Source organism: Lissotriton helveticus, chromosome 9, assembly GCF_964261635.1.
Source record: "Lissotriton helveticus chromosome 9, aLisHel1.1, whole genome shotgun sequence".
Lineage (NCBI taxonomy): Eukaryota > Metazoa > Chordata > Amphibia > Caudata > Salamandridae > Lissotriton > Lissotriton helveticus.
Window position 1 is genome coordinate 716,702,184 of NC_136070.1, and position 17,178 is coordinate 716,719,361.

The window sequence follows — 17,178 nt, forward strand, 5'->3', positions numbered from 1 at the left end:
CGCACACACACACAGACAGTTTAAGATTATCGCAGCCGCACCAAAGTACTTAACAGGTCTTTAAAAGACCATTAACATGTTAACTAAGCTTTGTTTACTTTTTTCACCCCTTCATCTCTGCATGGTGAAAGTGGACAAATCCTTTCTTTGACAAAGGTAACCTTTGGTAACCTTTGCCTACGTCCTGCTGCGTTGATATTTCTTTTTCTATGCAGCGCAGGGGAAAAGTGGTCTGTTTATTCCTAGTCACCCCCTGACCCCTGCAGCTGCTTATCACATAAGGCTGTGACACAAAGTATGACTAATGGAGTAGGTAAGAGAATGTGTTACCCCAAAAATTATTTTTAAAATCTGCACAGGCCCAGCAGGACACATACTTCGTATGTGCTTCATTTAAACAGTTTTTATCATTTCATCATAGCCGATGCTGGTCAACAATAAAACAATACAAAATGGCAATGCCCAGATAAAGTTGGTGATTAATGATCCTGCTTTAGAGCAATAGTTTGTCTGTTAGGATTTTTTAAATGCAGACGCACTGTATTTTATGTGGATAGCTCAGTGGGTTACTGCCTTTGTCACAGAGATCCTTGTGTTACTTCAGAAGTTACAATCCTAACAAAAGGCAGTGAACAATGAACTGCCACCAAAGAGCTGCAAACAAACATGAATGGTATAATTAGAACTTCGCTTTTTTGTTTTGTGATATAGTTAGAACTTCCCTAGTCTTTTCATTATGCTAATGTTGCTAAAATGAGTATGTTTGGGCAGATATACATTTGTATCAGTAAAGCTGACCCCCATGGAATACTCTTTAAATCCTAAGGTTGTGTTTCCCCAGACCAAACCCTCTTAAAATATACTACCCACCAGAATGGATGACCTATGATTCCTACACCTTGTAATCCTCATTGGCTTATGTGACATTCCATGTAGACTGATTTACATACTTGCATGATTCATTGTCTCTGTAAGTATGTGCGTGGTGTAAAGTACTGACACACACTACATTGATATGAGCAGCGTTATACAACAAATTAAATGCATATGAGAGAGGGGATACGTAAACATGAGGGGCGCTGGTGGAGGGTGCCAGTGAGGGAATCCGAGAAGGAGGTAGTGGGAGGGGCTATGGAGCGATGAGGGGCACTGTTGGAGGATGACAGTGAGGGAATCCGAGGAAGAGGTCATGGGGTGAAGGGGGAAGCTAGGGAGAGATGAGGGGCACTGGTAGAGGGTGGTAGTGAGGGAGTCTAAGGAGGAGGTCATGAGGGGGATGGGCTACAGAGAGATGAGGGGCGCTGGTGGAGGGTGGCAGTGAGGGAATCCGAAGAGGAGGTCATGGGGTGGAGGGGGAAGCTAGGGAGAGATGAGGGGCACTGGTAGAGGGTGGTAGTGAGGGAGTCTAAGGAAGAGGTCATGAGGGGGATGGGCTACAGAGAGATGAGGGGCGCTGGTGGAGGGTGGCAGTGAGGGAATCCGAGGAGGAGGTCATAAAGGGGAGGAGCTATGGGGAGATGAGGGGCACTTGTGGCATGTGGCAGTGAGGGAATCCGAGGAAGAGGTCAATAGGGGGGGGCATGGATGGATGAGGTACACTGTTGGAAGGTGGTAGTAAAGGTATTTATGGAGAAAGAGGTTTTTGGTGCAGCGCCAAAAAAGACTTTTGCATCAGCGCTGAAGCCGGCCCTGTCATGGCCTTTCTGTTTTTGTTTATTTAATTAGCAGTCGGGCCATAAGGGCCACTGTGGAACATACTTTAAAGTGCGTGCTAATTATATTTATTGCTCTATTCAATGTTTTAAGTATGAAGGGGATTTTACTAATGTTTTTACCGGGAGATGGTGCCTGACATGGGGCGGGGCCCAAGGTCATCTGTGAGATAAGGTGCACTGGAGAGGAATAGTGGCTAATCAAGCTTGTAAGGGAGTGCGTTGAAGAGTCCGTGGTCAGGTGGAGGTAGTAATGAAGAGGAATTCTCCCTGAAGGCTCACACAGAGGGAGCCCGAGAAGTGTCACTTGCCTGATACTCCCACCTCAGAAACCTCCTCTTCCCATCAAAGGAACATTACATAGAAAAAATACTTTTTGTGAGTGATAACATTAAAAAGAGATTTGGAAAAGAGTGATTTTTACTGGGCCTTGTAAGACTAAGAAGAGGTAAAGGAGGGCCCTGAAGCAGGCCTGCCTAGACATATATGCGACAAATCGAGCCCGCAGTGGCCCACCCAAATGCGTCCTTGGCCCACCCAATTAAAAATTCCTGGAGCCGGGCCTGAATGGAGGAAACAAGATGAAGTGATAGAGGAAAGAGGAATGACGCACACAGATCTTAGTTTGGGCCGAGAGAGCCCCTGGGATGCACAAGACTATCTTCTCAGCTGAGCTCAATGTCTACATTCAGGCCTCTTATGCAGACCTCTACCGAATCCTACATTACTTGTGGTTCTACAGCTGAAGAAAGACTGGTGAGGGTGACAGGACACATGGGGAGCACTAATTCCCTTAGCTTCTAAGGAATTTTGAAGCAGTAAGAACAGTCACCACACAAGTTTCCGGAGTAAGGAGGGGGGGAGACCTATCCAAGTGGTGCTTAAGACTTGGCCCAAACTCTCGCCTTCCCTAAACCGGTTCTACAGCGCTCAAGATCTTACCCTAGACTCCGCAGCTGGCCGTTTTGAGGAGCCTGGTGTGGCCTTGATGCTGAGGGAGCTCAACAAGGACTACATTTCACATTTGAAGATGCGGATGATTCAAGGCAGAGAACCATGCTGAATTTGCTAATGCTGTTCAAGGTTAACCAAAAGAATACAGATTGTGGGTTAAGCGCCTTATGATGAGGGGGTAATGCTGCTATAGTGGGTGAGCCCCAGTTTGCTATACAATCATATCCATAACAAAGATTATGAAAGTAAGAATGAGAGCACCTAAAGTGATACAACGTATTTGAAGGTTGATTCATGTAAATTAACCACATTAATCCATAGACAATGAAGCGTCCTTGGAACGTCTGGGACTGCTGCGACATTCCTTCATCAGCCATCTGCCTCCCAGGTAGTTCCTGCACTCTAGCCACAGCCACATACCAGCAGAGCCAGGCCATTTTTCATGAAATTTTTTTTTCTGTTTATTTCACAGAGTTTTATATAGCGCAAACTTGACCGAATCAGCTAACAGAGCGCTTTACATAGCACCATTTGCACTACATGAGGACACTTTTTTTTTGGGGGGGGGTTAGGCACGGGGAGATTAAGTGATTTGCCCAGAATAACAGGATGTTCAGCGTCATTGCCGAGACTCGAACCCAGTTACCCAGATCCAAGGTCGACCACCTTAGCCGTTAGGCCAACTCCTTTAACTTTTGTGCAAGTAAACTACAGTCACACCAAAACCATGTCCATCCACAGGAGCTCCTGCACTGTAACCAGAGTAGTGCTAGATTGGGTACCTTCAATCAATCACTCAATCAATCAATCATTAATTTGAAAAGCGCACTACATACCCGCGAGGCTCTCAAGGGGCTGGGGGGGGGCTGCTACTGATCGAACAGCCAGGTCTTGAGCATCCTCCTGAAGGTCAGCAGGTCTTGGGTCTGTCGTAGGCTCAGTCGGAGGGTGTTCCATGTCTTGGCGGCAAGGTGGGAGATGGCTCTCCCGCCGGTGGTTGTCCTTCGGATGAGCGGGACGGTGGCGAGTGCGAGGTCGGCGGAGCGTAGCTGGCGGTTGGGGATGTAGAAGGAGAGTCTGTTGAGGTAGGCTGGGCCGGTCTTGTGGAGTGCTTTGCGTGCGTGGATGAGTAGCTTGAAGGGTATCTTCTTGCTGATAGGGAGCCAGTGCAGGTCCCTCAGGTGGGGGTGATGTGGCCATGGCGTGGTACGTCGAGGCTCAGTCGTGCCGAGGCGTTTTGGATGCGTTGTAGTCGTTTGATGAGCTTGGTCGGGGCTTCCACGTAGAGAGCGTTTCCGTAGTCGAGTCTGCTGCTGACGAGGGCCTGGGTGACTGTCATTCTTCTATCTGTCGGAATCCATCTATAGATCTTAAGGAGCATGCGGAGGGTGTTGAAGCAGGAGGAGGAGACGGCGTTGACCTGCTTGGTCATTGAGAGCGTTGAGTTGAGGATGATTCCCAGGTTGCGTGCGTGGTCGGTGGGTATCGGGGCTGCTCCTAGTACCGTTGGCCACCAGGAGTCGACCCAGGCTGAAGGGTTGGAGCCGAGGATGAGGACCTCCGTCTTGTCCGAGTTCAGCTTCAGACGTCTGGTCTTCATCCAGTCGTCGACGGCCTTCATTCCTTCGTGGAGGTTGGCTTTGGCGGTGATGGGGTCCTTGGTGAGGGAGAGAATCAGTTGAGTGTCGTCGGCGAAGGTGATTATGTTGAGGTTGTGCTGTCGGGTGACGTGTGCGAGCGGGGCCATGTAAATGTTGAACAGTGTTGGGCTGAGGGAGGATCCCTGGGGTGCGCCGCAGATGATCTCGGAGGCTTAGGGCCAGCAGGAGGATGATCTGGGTTCTGCCGGAGAGGAAGGAGGTGGTCCATTCTAGAGCCTTGTTTCGGATCCCTGCGGCGTGGTGGTGTGCGTGTAGTGTGCGGTGGCAGACGGTGCCGAAGGCGGCAGAGAGGTCTAAGAGGATGAGTGCCGCGGTCTCGCCGTTGTCCAGCAGGGTCCTGATGTCGTCGGTGGCGGCGATAAGGGCAGTCTCGGTGCTGTGTTTGCTGAAGAACCCTGACTGGGAAGGGTCTAGGATTCTGTTTCTCGATTACCTTGGCCAGGAAGGGGAGCAGAGAGATGGTCTGGAAGTTCTTGAGGTCTCTTGGGTCTGCCTTGGTTTTTTTCAGTAGGGCGTTGATCTCGGCGTGTTTCCAGCTCTCTGGGAAGGTCACGGTCTTGAGGGAGAGATTGATTACGTTGCGCAGGTGGGGTGCGATGGAGTTGCGCGCTTTGTTGAAGACATGGTGTGAGAAGGGATCTGCCGAAGAGCCGGAGTGGATTGTGCTCATGGTCTTGATGGTGTCATCGATGCTCGCGCTGGCCCAGGCTAGCAGGGGGTTATGGTCGATGGTGTGCAGAGGGTCTGTTGTGTTGCTGTCTGTTGGGTCTGTCTGGGTGTTGAAGCTGTCGTGGATGTCTACTATCTTGCAGTGGAAGAGTGTGGCGAGGGAGTCGCACAGGGCTTGCGACGGCGGGATGTCGTTGGTGTTGGAGCTAGGGTTGGAGATTTCCTTCACGATGTTGATGAGCTCCTTGCTATTGTGTGCGTTGTTGTCAAGGCGGTCTTTGATCAAGGTTCTCTTGGCAACCCTGATGAGGTGATTGGGGTTGCGGATGGCGTCCTTGTGTGCTGCGCAGTTGTCCGGAGTTTGTTCGCTGTGCCATTTCTTCTCTAGTTTCCAGCAGGCTTGCTTGGAGGCTAGGAGTTCTGGGGTGAACCAGCTGGTCCTCTTGCTGGTGTCTCTGTGGGGGGTTTCTACAGTGGGGCGAGGGTGTTGGCGCAGTCCTCGATCCAGCGTCTGAAGCTGTGGGCAGCGTAGTCGATGTTGGAGGGTTCAGTGGGTGGGCTGAGAGCGAGGTTTGCATGGAGTTGGTGTTCGGTTATTTTGCTCCAGCAGCGGCAGGGGATTTGTTGGGTGCGGTGGTGTGTGGTGCATTTCTGGAAGATGAAGTGGACGCAGTGGTGGTCGGTCCAGAGGAGTTCGGTGGTGAGGCTGACGGAGATGTGTAGGCTTTAGGAGAAGATGGGGTCGAGCGTGTGGCCAAGGGAGTGGATGGGCGTTATGACACGTTGCTTTAGTCCGAGGTTGGCGAGGTTATTGATCAGGGTTGTGGAGTTGTTGTCGTTATTGTTCTCAAGGTGAAAGTTCAGGTCTCCGAGGAGGATGTAGTCGGTGGAGGTCAGGGCGTGCGTGCTGATGAAGTCGGCGATGGGGTTGCAGAACTGGGGGCGTGGTCCGGGGGGTCGGTAGATGAGGGTGGCGTTGGGGTCTGGATCTGGAAGTGCGTGTGTTCAGCAGTGCTGAGCGCGTCGTCGGTGCTAGTCGAGACCCTGATGCAGTTCTTGTGGTCAATGGCGATTCCTCATCCAACTCCATTGGTGCGGTCTCTGTGAGTGATCTTATAGCCATCTGGGATGGCTATGGCGATGTCGGGTGCGGAGGAGTCGTTCAACCAGGTCTCTGTCAGGAAGGCGACGTCCGAGATTGTTGTGTCGAGCAAGTCCCAGAGTTCAACGGTGTTTCTGTGCGGAGCGGGTGCTCAGTAGTATGCATCGCAGGTGGGTGCAGTCTTTCTTGGCGGGTGGTTCGTCGGTTCTGAGGCTGGTGTAGCTGTAGTTCCGGTAGGTGAAGGGACCGTGTGTGCGTTTCGGGGCGGCCCTGAAGCAGGTGTGGGTTCGTCCAGGTTTGAGAGCGTGGAGTGTGCTGACATCGTAGCGGCGGCGGTCGTCGTGGCGGGAGCAGGGGTTCTAGCGCTGGGCGCGGTCCAGGCGCGCACGGGTGCAGACGGGCTTGCCTTAGGCGCGCCATGCACGCGGCCGCACATCAGCTGGCATATATGGGGAGGTGGGAGAGAGGAGTAGCTGGGAGGCGGGAGGCGGGGGCAGCGAATGGGCAGTCAGAGGGAGCGGAGACGCAGGGGTGGGGGAGGAGAGGGATGACAGCGGGAACAGAGGGAAGGGTACAACATCGAGGGGAAAACGGGTGTCACAGAAGGCAAAGGGGACAAAAAACAAGGGGGAAACAAGTGGCACAGAAGACAAAAGGGCACAAAGATTGAGGGGAAAATGGGTGTCACAGAAGGCAAAGGACACCAAGATCGAGGGGAAAAATAGGTGTCACAGAAGGCAAAGGGCACAAAGATTGAGGGGAAAAACGGGTGTCACAGAAGGCAAAGGGCACAGAACCACAGGGGCAACGAGTGGCACAGAAGGCAAAAGGGCACAGAAATACAGGGGAAAAGAGTGGCACAGAAGGCAAAAAGGGGCACAAAAAAATGAGGTGGACACGAGTGGAACAAGAGGCAAGAGGGCACAGAGATGCAGGGGCAGCTTAGAGACAGAAGGCAAAACGGGCAGAGAGGCAAAGGGACAGCGAGGGGAACAGAGGGAAAACCGGGCATAGAGACACAGGGACAGCCAGGGGAACAGAGGGAAAAACGGCACAGATCCAGTACAGGCAGCGGGGGAAGACAGAGAACCGCAGTCACAGGCACAACAATGAAAATAACGGCAATACAGTGAAAATACACTACAATACAGTAACTAGTGGAAAAAGAGAGATGAACAAACCTACGGCCTACCACTGGCCACCAGGAATGAGGCGCTGGTGGTAGCCTGCGGGTGGAGGAGGGCCTCGAACTTCCTCAGCAGTGGTGGCTGGGGTAGGGAGACACAGGCAGTGCTGTGCGGAGGGGGAGCGACCAACCTGGGGGTCAAGGGTCGCCTGACTGTAGCCACATTCCCACCACAGTGGGGTGCATGCAAGGGAGCTCATGCAGTGTAACCAAAAGCAACACAAGGGCTGTGCCAGGTCAGTGTACCTACTGTGCGGTGATCACATTCCCGTCACAGCCAGGTGCCTCCAAGGTAGATTCAACACTTAAACCACTGCTACACAAGAACTGTGGCAGTTGAGTTGTGTAACCACAGTCACACTAGAGCAAAGGGTGTGTTGCATCCAAAGCTCCCCAAGTAAACGTCAAAATCTATTCCATACAGTGTAATATAATCCCACTCAACAATCGGTCAACATCCAAACCATTCTCCGTCAACATACAAACCATGCTCCACCAACCTGAACAAATTGTTAAAATCAAAGCTGCAGACCTTAAAAGGACATTTCCACACACCTAGGAAAACACTCATTCAACAACAATTCTCCTTCTAGCAACAGTCATAACATCAGGACCTGAAGCTAATTCAGTTATCACACATGGTGATCAGTAACTTCAGCTACACGCCCATTCCAATGAACACGCGAAAAAAAACTCCTACAAAAATTCCACATCCGAGATTCCTGAAGACACCATCCCTGGGATACTTCCTGAAGGACATGTTCATTACTTCATCATGCCATCGTAGAGGACATGAACTGTTCCGTTCCTTTCTGGAAAATACCAGACTTTGACCATAAAATCCTGGCGTGAATTTCTGCCTGTCTTTCATTTTCCATGAAGGCAACTGTCTGCACTAAGCACTAGCATCTCACTGAATCCCAGCGTTTTCTGGACGTCTAGCAATCTGAATGTCCACGAAATAGGGAACAAAATAGAGCTTCTGTCGTTAAGACATGATAACCTTGTGAGTGTACATGTGGGATTACAGTGTAACCGATGATTGACAATGTTTGGAAAGGCTGGGTGAAAATGGAAGTTATCAGCTCACCATCCTCACTGGGGTGTCTGGCCAGTAAATTTTAAGTGTCCTGAGCTCAACTTGGAAGGAGTATGTTCAGCTAAGGGCCACAGAAGGGTTTCTACAGAGGTCCCCGCTGATATGTTGATGTATGCAGTTGAGCGTTCTTCACCTGAATGTTTAGAGGCATTGGCAGAAAGGTGTAACAAGGTCTAGCAGAGTGCCTGTAAAGACTATGGACCAGGGACACAGAGGCCTGCACACAAAACCTGAGCATTATTTGTCACTATGATCACACTTAAACAAAGACATATGACAAAATTCCAGTTTACTACAAGTACCCATGAAATACATTAAGTACCAAATAACAGTGAGGCATATTCGCTTTGTAGATGTACCCCGCAGTATAATCCAGATAGTTAAGGTCTGTCTAAAAAAAGTTTCAGAAGAATGTGTCTAAAATGTGCATTTTTGCATTTTACATAAGGAACTGGCAAACAAGCCTACTATTTAGAGGTAGCTATGAAAGGGCATTTGTGAAGAAGTTCAATATTATACAGTCTTTCAGGTCGGGTGACCATAAAACAATAAACATTTATTTAAAAAGTATGGAACAGCAATGACCCTCCATGACACTTCCCTGCTCCTCACGGCCCCCTCCACCGCAAACAGGACTCTGCACTGGACTGAAAAGGTAATTTTTCCACAGGACTATCCTGGTTCCTGTATCCTTGCCCACTCTGTTGCAGTCTGCCTGAACTTTTGACTTTCTCCTGGTCTCTCATGACCAGATAGCCACAAGTGGCCCTTTGTGCTGCTTGACGGTATTTTCACTTACATCTTTAAAAATACATATCTCTGGTTCTACTCATGGGATTTTTGTCATTTTGGTCTTGATTTATTTACTAGCTATACTTGATTATTCTCATCTTATGTTTTCACTCTATTGCTGTTTAATACTGTTGATCCTTTAATGCTTTACACATTGCTTCTAAGTAAAGCCTGAGAGGTTTAATGGAGACAGCTCAAAGTACAGCATTTTTATGAATCAATGCCAACTGCAGTTTTAATGTAAGGCAGCATCATTTCCTGATGATGCTGCTAAAATAGCCTTTATCATCTCTTATCTGGCAGGTAATGCCGCTGAGTGGGCGGTAGCCTTTGTTGAAAATAACGACCCTTTGTTATATAACTTTGCTTTATTTCAGGAAAAAATGAAAAGCCTTTTCTCCACACATACATTTATGCAGGCCAGTGATAACACTCATCTCAATCTAAGACAAGGTTCTAAAGACCTTCTTTCCTACATCACCTCTTTTAATAGACTAATAGCCGAGACGCATTGGCCGGAGGAAAAGCGAACATCCCTATTCTATAGAGGGTTGTGTGATGAATTGAAAGATTTATTATCTCAGATAGTGAACACTCCAGAAGACTGCCTGTCATTTATAGATCTAACGGTTAAACTTGACCATAGATTGTATGAACACCATGGAGAGAAGGCACGCCCTAATCCCTCTCTGTTTTTAATGATAAGAACTGAGAAGAAAGATCCCAAGGATACTTCAGAACCCATGCAAATTGGGGGTCTGAGAGGGCCTTTATCTGCAGAAGAAAAAGAGAAGAGACGAAAAGGCAATCTCTGTCTTTACTGTGGTAAAGGGGGTCATTATGCCAAGGAATGTCCTGTTCGCCCTCGTATTTCCCCCAAAAATATTGCCAGTAGTCACAGTACCTCCTACGTAGAGGAAAATTAACGAACTTGAAGAAAGAAGAGACCAATTCTTCAAGTTTAATATCAAACAATGTCTCGCCTATCAAGAAAAAAGTTCCTTTGATACCCAAACATTTCACACTACCTGTTACTTTAATAGAATCATCACAAAACAGACAAAGCCTAGATATCCTTTTGGACTCAGGAGCTACCGGTAATTTCTTAGATATTCAACTAGCCAAAAAGATTGGTATTCCTTTTCAGCCAAAAGCTCATCCTGAAACCGTAAGAGCGGTGGATGGCACAGAATTATCATCTGCGTTGATCGCTTATCAAACACTGACAGTCACAATGGTTTGTGGCAATGGACACTCTGAGTCCATTATTTTCGATCTAATTGATGATCCTAACTTTGGTGCCATTTTGGGAGTTCCATGGTTGCAGGTTCATAATCCTCAGATAGATTGTATTGCCAGGACTGTGACCTTAAAATCACCTTACTGCATTTTATCAAGAAGCCAGTGAAGGGATTAGTCCTCTGTGCTGTGCTATACATCATATAGCAGCAACTTCTTGTCTCCCTAAAATAAATGAAGAATACAACGCACTGTTTGATGAAAAAGAAGCCACTAAGCTACCGCCACATCATAGCTATGACTGTTGTATAGACCTTATACCAGGAGCTGAGCTCCCAGTCAGTCGTGTCAATGCTCTTACAAATCCTGAAATGGAGTACCTCAAACAATACCTAGACGACATGTTAAAAAAGGGATTTATACGACATTCCACCTCACCAGTATCGTCCCCTCTTTTTTTTATCCCAAAGAGAGAAGGTAGCTTACGCGTCTGTCTAGACTACCGTTCATTAAATAAAAGTACCATCAAAAATAAGTACCCTCTCCCCCTCATCTCTGTACTTCTAGATCAGGTGCGAGGAGCTAAAATCTTTACCAATATAGATTTGAGAGGTGCTTATCATCTCATCTGCATAAAAGAAGGGGATGAGTGGAAAATGGCATTCTGAACAAAATACCGTCTTTTTGAATACTGTGTAATGCCGTTTGGGCTTTGCAATGCCCCTGCGGCCATTCAGTACTTTGTTAATGATATTTTGAGAGAGTATCTTGATGTCTTCGTGATTGTATATATCGATGATATATTAATCTATTCACAAAACAAACAGGAACACATCATTCATGTCAAGAAGATTCGAAAGACCTTACTAGACAATCAACCATACACCAAACTTGAGAAAAGCACCTTTCACACCACCCAAGTAGATTTTTGGGGATTTGCGATTTCCCCAGCAGGTATACAAATGGACCCTCAGAAAATTAAGGCAATAGTTGCTTGGCCCAGTCCTGGTTCTGTAAAAGAAATTCAATCCTTCATTGGATTCGCGAATTTATATAGAAGATTCATCGACCATTTTTCAGATTTGATTGCCCTGATAACTCACCTTTTGAAAAAAGGAGTTCAGTTCAATTGGCCAGAAGAGGCTGACTCAGCCTTTTCAAAATTGAAAGAGAAATTTACCACTGCTCCAATCATCAAACACGCAGACAACTCACAACCGTATTTTGTGGAAGCTGATGCTTCACAGTATGCGATAGGAGGAGTTTTATCCCAAAGAAACAAGAACACTGGCCATTTACATCCTGTCGCCTTTTTTTCCAAAGCCTTGGTCCCCGCAGAACAGAACTATACTATTGGGGAAAGAGAATTATTAGCTATTAAACTAGCATTCCAGGAATGGCGACACTATTTATTGGGTTCACCTCACGTAGTAACGATCTACTCTGATCACAGAAACCTTCAGTTTTTTAGATCTGCCCGGGCTCTCACCCCATGACAAATGAGATGGGTCACCTTTTTTAGTGAGTACGATTTCGTCATCACTTATCGTCCAGGTCCGCAACATGGCAAGGCTGATGCCTTATCTAGACTAGGTCCACACTTAGCAGAGTCATGTGAATCCTTTCCTTCCATCATTTCGGAGACCAAGATCATAGGTGCAGAAGAACATGAGAAACATTTCATAGAACAATTAAAGGAGCATTATGCCCAAATACCCAGAGAGAAATGGCAAGAAGAACCTCTGAACACGATTAAACACGACTTATATTATCATGCTACGAAACTATACATACCCACTGTTTCACTGCAACAAAAGATTCTACAATGGTGTCACAATAGTACTTTAGCGGGACACCCTGGAAGTCATAAGACATTGTTGGCATGTCAAAGATGGTTTTGGTGGGAGGACATGGTCAAAGATATTTCCACTTTTGTTAACTCCTGTTCAACTTGTGCCCAACAAAAGGCTTCCCATTGTGCCCCCACTGGTTTATTAAAACCCACAGCTATACCCCCTGCACCTTGGCACTCATCAGTATGGATTTTATTACCGAACTCCACAGGTGTCAAGGGTTCAACACTATATGTGTGGTAGTAGACATGTTGACCAAAATGGCTCATTTCATTCCTCTAAAGAAGTTACCTTCCTCTAAAGAGTTTGTGCAAATCTTCATAGACCATATAGTACGTTTACATGGTCTTCCTTCTATTATTCTTTCAGATAGAGGTGCCCAATTTGTGTCCAGATTTTGGCAGGGCATGTGTTCGATTCTAGGCATAGATCACAGATTGTCCACTGCGTACCATCCGCAAACAGATGGACAAACAGAAAGAACTAATCAGACCCTCGAACAATATTTGCGGTGTTTGCTAACCACTATCACAGGTACCTGGGTACAAGCACTTCCATTAGCAGAATTTGCTTACAATAACAGCACACATTCTTCCACCGGAGTTTCCCCTTTTTACTTTACCTCTGCACAACATCCTAAGTTTTTACCCATCTTTTTTCCTAAAGAATTAGACCGAATCCCTGACCTTGAAGAACACCATAAACATCTCAAATCCATTTGGAAACAAGCATCTACCCAATTAGCCAAAGCCAAAGAATCTATGAAACAGCAAGTTGACAAACATCGTAGGCCAGAACCCACCTATAAAGCGGGAGAAAAAGTATGGCTATCCACTAGAAACTTAAAGTTAGACGGGTCAAAAAAGTTACAACCTCGGTATATAGGTCCATATGTCCTACAAAAAGTAATCACTCCAGTAACCCTAAGTTTGCAATTACCTGCAAATATGAGAATTCACCCAGTTTTTCACTGCTCGTTACTTAAGAAATACATACCTCCTTCTACTCCTGACAAACCCCCTCCTCCAATCATGATTGAAGGAGAAGAAGAATACGAAGTAAATAAAATACTCAATTCTCGCAGACACAGGGGAAAACTGCAACATCTTATTGATTGGGTGGGTTACGCCCCAGAAGATAGGTCATGGGAACCAGAGGAAAACATACATGCACCCAGATTGATTAGAAGATTTCATGCCCTTCATCCCACCAAACCCGGACCTGGGAGAAGACTTTTGGACAGGAGAACTGTTAGGAAATGAGCGTATTGAGGGCATGAAACAGACATTGCTGTGTGTGTGTGTGTGTGTGTGTGTGTGTGTGGCGAGGTGTCTCCCTCACGATGACTCTTAGGAGACGGTCCCTAACACAAATATAGGGCGTCCCCTCAGTAACTTCCTCGATTGGCTTACTTCCTAGTCGGTGGTGACCACGCCCCTTTAGTTGTCACTTCCGGTTCCTGTCGCTAGTGTCCGGAATTCTCGCCTACGATCCCCCTTTGTGTTGGTGATTAGTTCCTGGAGACTCGCCGCACAAGTTCCTTGGCCCCGGTAAGTGCTTGCTCGTTCCACTCCTTCCCTCTGCCCGAGAGCCGGATGGCAAGCCTTACTTTCTTTATTTTCCAGCTCTTGTTGTTCCGCTCGCATTTCCACTCCCGAGTCGGACTACAAGCCTGGTTATTTTTGTACCGCTAGGGTAACGTTGTTCCGCTCGTGTGCAATCCTCCCCTGAGAGCCGGACGACATACTTTGCCTTCCTTTTTAGGTGCGTGTTCGTTTCGCTCCTCTTACGTTTGGAGCCGGACATCACGCCCTGTCTTTATTGTTATTTAGCCCTGGTCATTTCCGCTCGTGTGAAGCCCCCTGCGAGCCGGACGACATATTTGGTTGTCATGTAGGTGTTGCTGTTCCGCTTGAGTTGTTCCTTTTTTTCTGGTAGCCGGACAGCACGCCGTACTTCCCCACTTCTTGGGGGTATTTAGGGTTTCAGGCTGTTTTTTATGAAAAGTCTGTCACCCGTCCTGCTGTTTTCTGCTGGCAGGGTGTTCGGATCTGGCCCTCAGCAGTCTGACACCATACCCCCAGCATTCCCTCTCCCTGGTGATATCGCCTACTTATTCCCTGATTTGAGTGAATGTTGGATGAGAGTGTCCCTACGTCCCAGCCTCTTCTGTGAGAACCTCTTGCTATTGGATGAATTCCTTTGCTGATTGTCAACTATGGGAGATTCCCGAGAGGCTGATGGTTATTGAAGTTCCAGGCATTACAAGGGCACGATATGGTGAGTGGAGCACTGAGCTATTCATACAGTTGTGTCTGTGTAGTTATGTCATTGTGGACCCACTATTATAGTATAATTCCTTTGTATTGCAGCGCACATCTGATTTGGTCATCCTCACTGCAGAACATCCAGCTACACCCTTGGGGAAGAGTGGTGGTCACTATTTTGATTTATTCCCCACACTTTTGGGAAGCAATTATCTGTGAGTACGTGCTATAGTCCTCCAGGTGTTGTTTGCGGAAAGTGTGAGGAACTTTCATCTTCGCTCCCGTTGAAAACAGTTGGACCCGACAGGCGTGGCCTGACTAGATGGCCGATCGGATGCTCTGAGACAGAGCTCCGCCACCCTAAATCAAAATCCTGCATAATCCTCATAGCAAACCAAGCATCCTGCCACTAAAACACACTTAAGTACATTTCTGATATCCAGTACTGGCCACCGAAGAAACGGCAGCAGGGAACACAACAGGACGACTGCCCCTTCAAGAAGTAAGCTGCAACGTGTTGGACTGGAAAAAATGCTTTTTGAGTTAGCATTCGCTGCGCCATTTTGTATTTAGCCTCCATTTTGAGCAATGATCGAAACTAACTTCTGTCTCATTTTGTGTCTACCTCACAGAAAAGCAGCTGCCAATTTATCCTCTGTGCGTGTGTTTCTCCAAGGTTGAGTTTTCCTGTGCTAATGGATAGACCATTTTTTTCTTATCGCATACCTCTCTGAATAGATAGGCCTTCTCCCACCGCTCAGAGTGGTGAGAACAGGCAGAGTAACCTTGACCATAAGCTAATGTGTGCCGGGTCCCAGGATTGAACCCATCCTTCATGTATCTTCTTTGTTCACCAGCTACTAACTGGAAAATTCTAGCCTGGGAGTGTCTTTAGTGGCATTGGAAGTGTACTTTACACATTACCATGTTGACTGAAGTCAGTCCCTCGGCAGCAATCTGAGGAGGTTGGTCAGACCGTGAAAGAAGTGGCCCTTGAGGGCCAAAAGGGTTATTTATAACCTCCTACTCGCCTTCTACCAAATGAAGAGTCGGTCAGATAGTAGAAAATACAACAGTTGTTTATTAGCAATACTCTGTAGAGGAGTCCAATCCGACCTGCACCCTAAGATGTCTGCCAAGGGACTGGCCCGCCAACAGTCTGCAACACATAACCATTCCTCCCAAGAACCTGCAAGCACGCCCACAGTGGAAAGTTACAGGCTTAGGCCAAACGTGAACAAAGGAGGTACAGAAGGGTTAGCTACCATCTGCTAGATGGGTGCGCACTATCAGAGTCTCAAGGTTGCTGTGCCGGGTCTCAGCATCTCCTAACGTGGGAGCAGAGCTACACACATGGATAGGTATGCAAAGGCAGAATGGCCTATTCATTAGTAAGTCAGAAGGCAACCTTGAACAGAAAAGAAAATAATAACTAAATACAGTGTTCGGCTGAGGCAAGAAAGACGAATAATGGGGCCTAGTTCAGACACAGCCTAATGGGGATTGCGAAATACAAAATGGAGTCACACTTGCTAACTGAAGCCCGCACATTACAGGGATAACTCAGTGGGTTGCATAACGTGAATATAAAATGAGGTCTAATTTAGACGCACGCTGCTAACCTACTATGGCACGAAACAAGTATATAACGAGAATGGGGTTTTCAAACCTAACAACCGGACTCCACTCGAGTGTACTTTCAATAAATATCTTTGGTTTGTATTCTCTACTGTCTGACTGACTTTTCAATTGTGAGGAAGGTTGAGAGGTGGTCGCAAGTGACCCAGGTGTCCCAAAGCGGGTCACTTCCTTCAAGCGGGCGTGACAAAGCTGCCAGAACGGCAAGTGTGCCATGACAGCAGGCCAACGCAGGCAGAAAGGAAGCCGCCGAAAGGAAGGGATCGGAGGCACCGCAGATGAGGTGACGGGCCCGGAAGGTGAACAGCAGGACGACGTAGGCGATGACGGAGGGTGTTGGCATGGTGAGAGCAAGAAGAGACACGATCGAGGCTCCTGCAAAGAAACAGGCCCAGAGCAGATCCTCCTGGATGTTGGAAGGATGGAGAGAGGTACAGGGACTCCAGCCCCAAGAAGTTGAGCAAGTGTGCCGCGGTGCCCTGAAACCCCAGGGTCGGCTGCCCCGGAATCACGAGAAAGCAGAGACGCCACAAGCAGCCGCAGAAACTAACAAAGGTCCGCAGACCAAAGCCTGGACAGTGCTTTCAGAGGCCCAAACAAGCCGGCAGTTTAGAGAGAAGGTGGGGAGACACAACCGGCAACGGGCCGAGGGAAAAAGGACACAGTGAAATATTATTATTATTATTATTATTAAAACTTATATAGCGCACAGCTACCCTGAGGCATCCCGGCGCTTTGAACAGTGCATCAACCGTGAGACCATGAGATAGTTGGATCGACTCACACAGGAAACAGATGTGTTTTCAAGCCCCTGCGAAAGCGCAGGGTGCAGGTCTCAGCACGAAGTTTTAGGGGCAGAGAGTTCCAGAGCGTTGCTGTGTGCACAGAAAATCGTCTCCCGCCCGTGCGCGATCTTTTTACTCTCGGGACATGGAGCAGACACCTCTGGTCGGACCTCAGCGCTCTGTTCGCTTTGTAAGGCACTGCCAAATTCTTCAGGATAGGT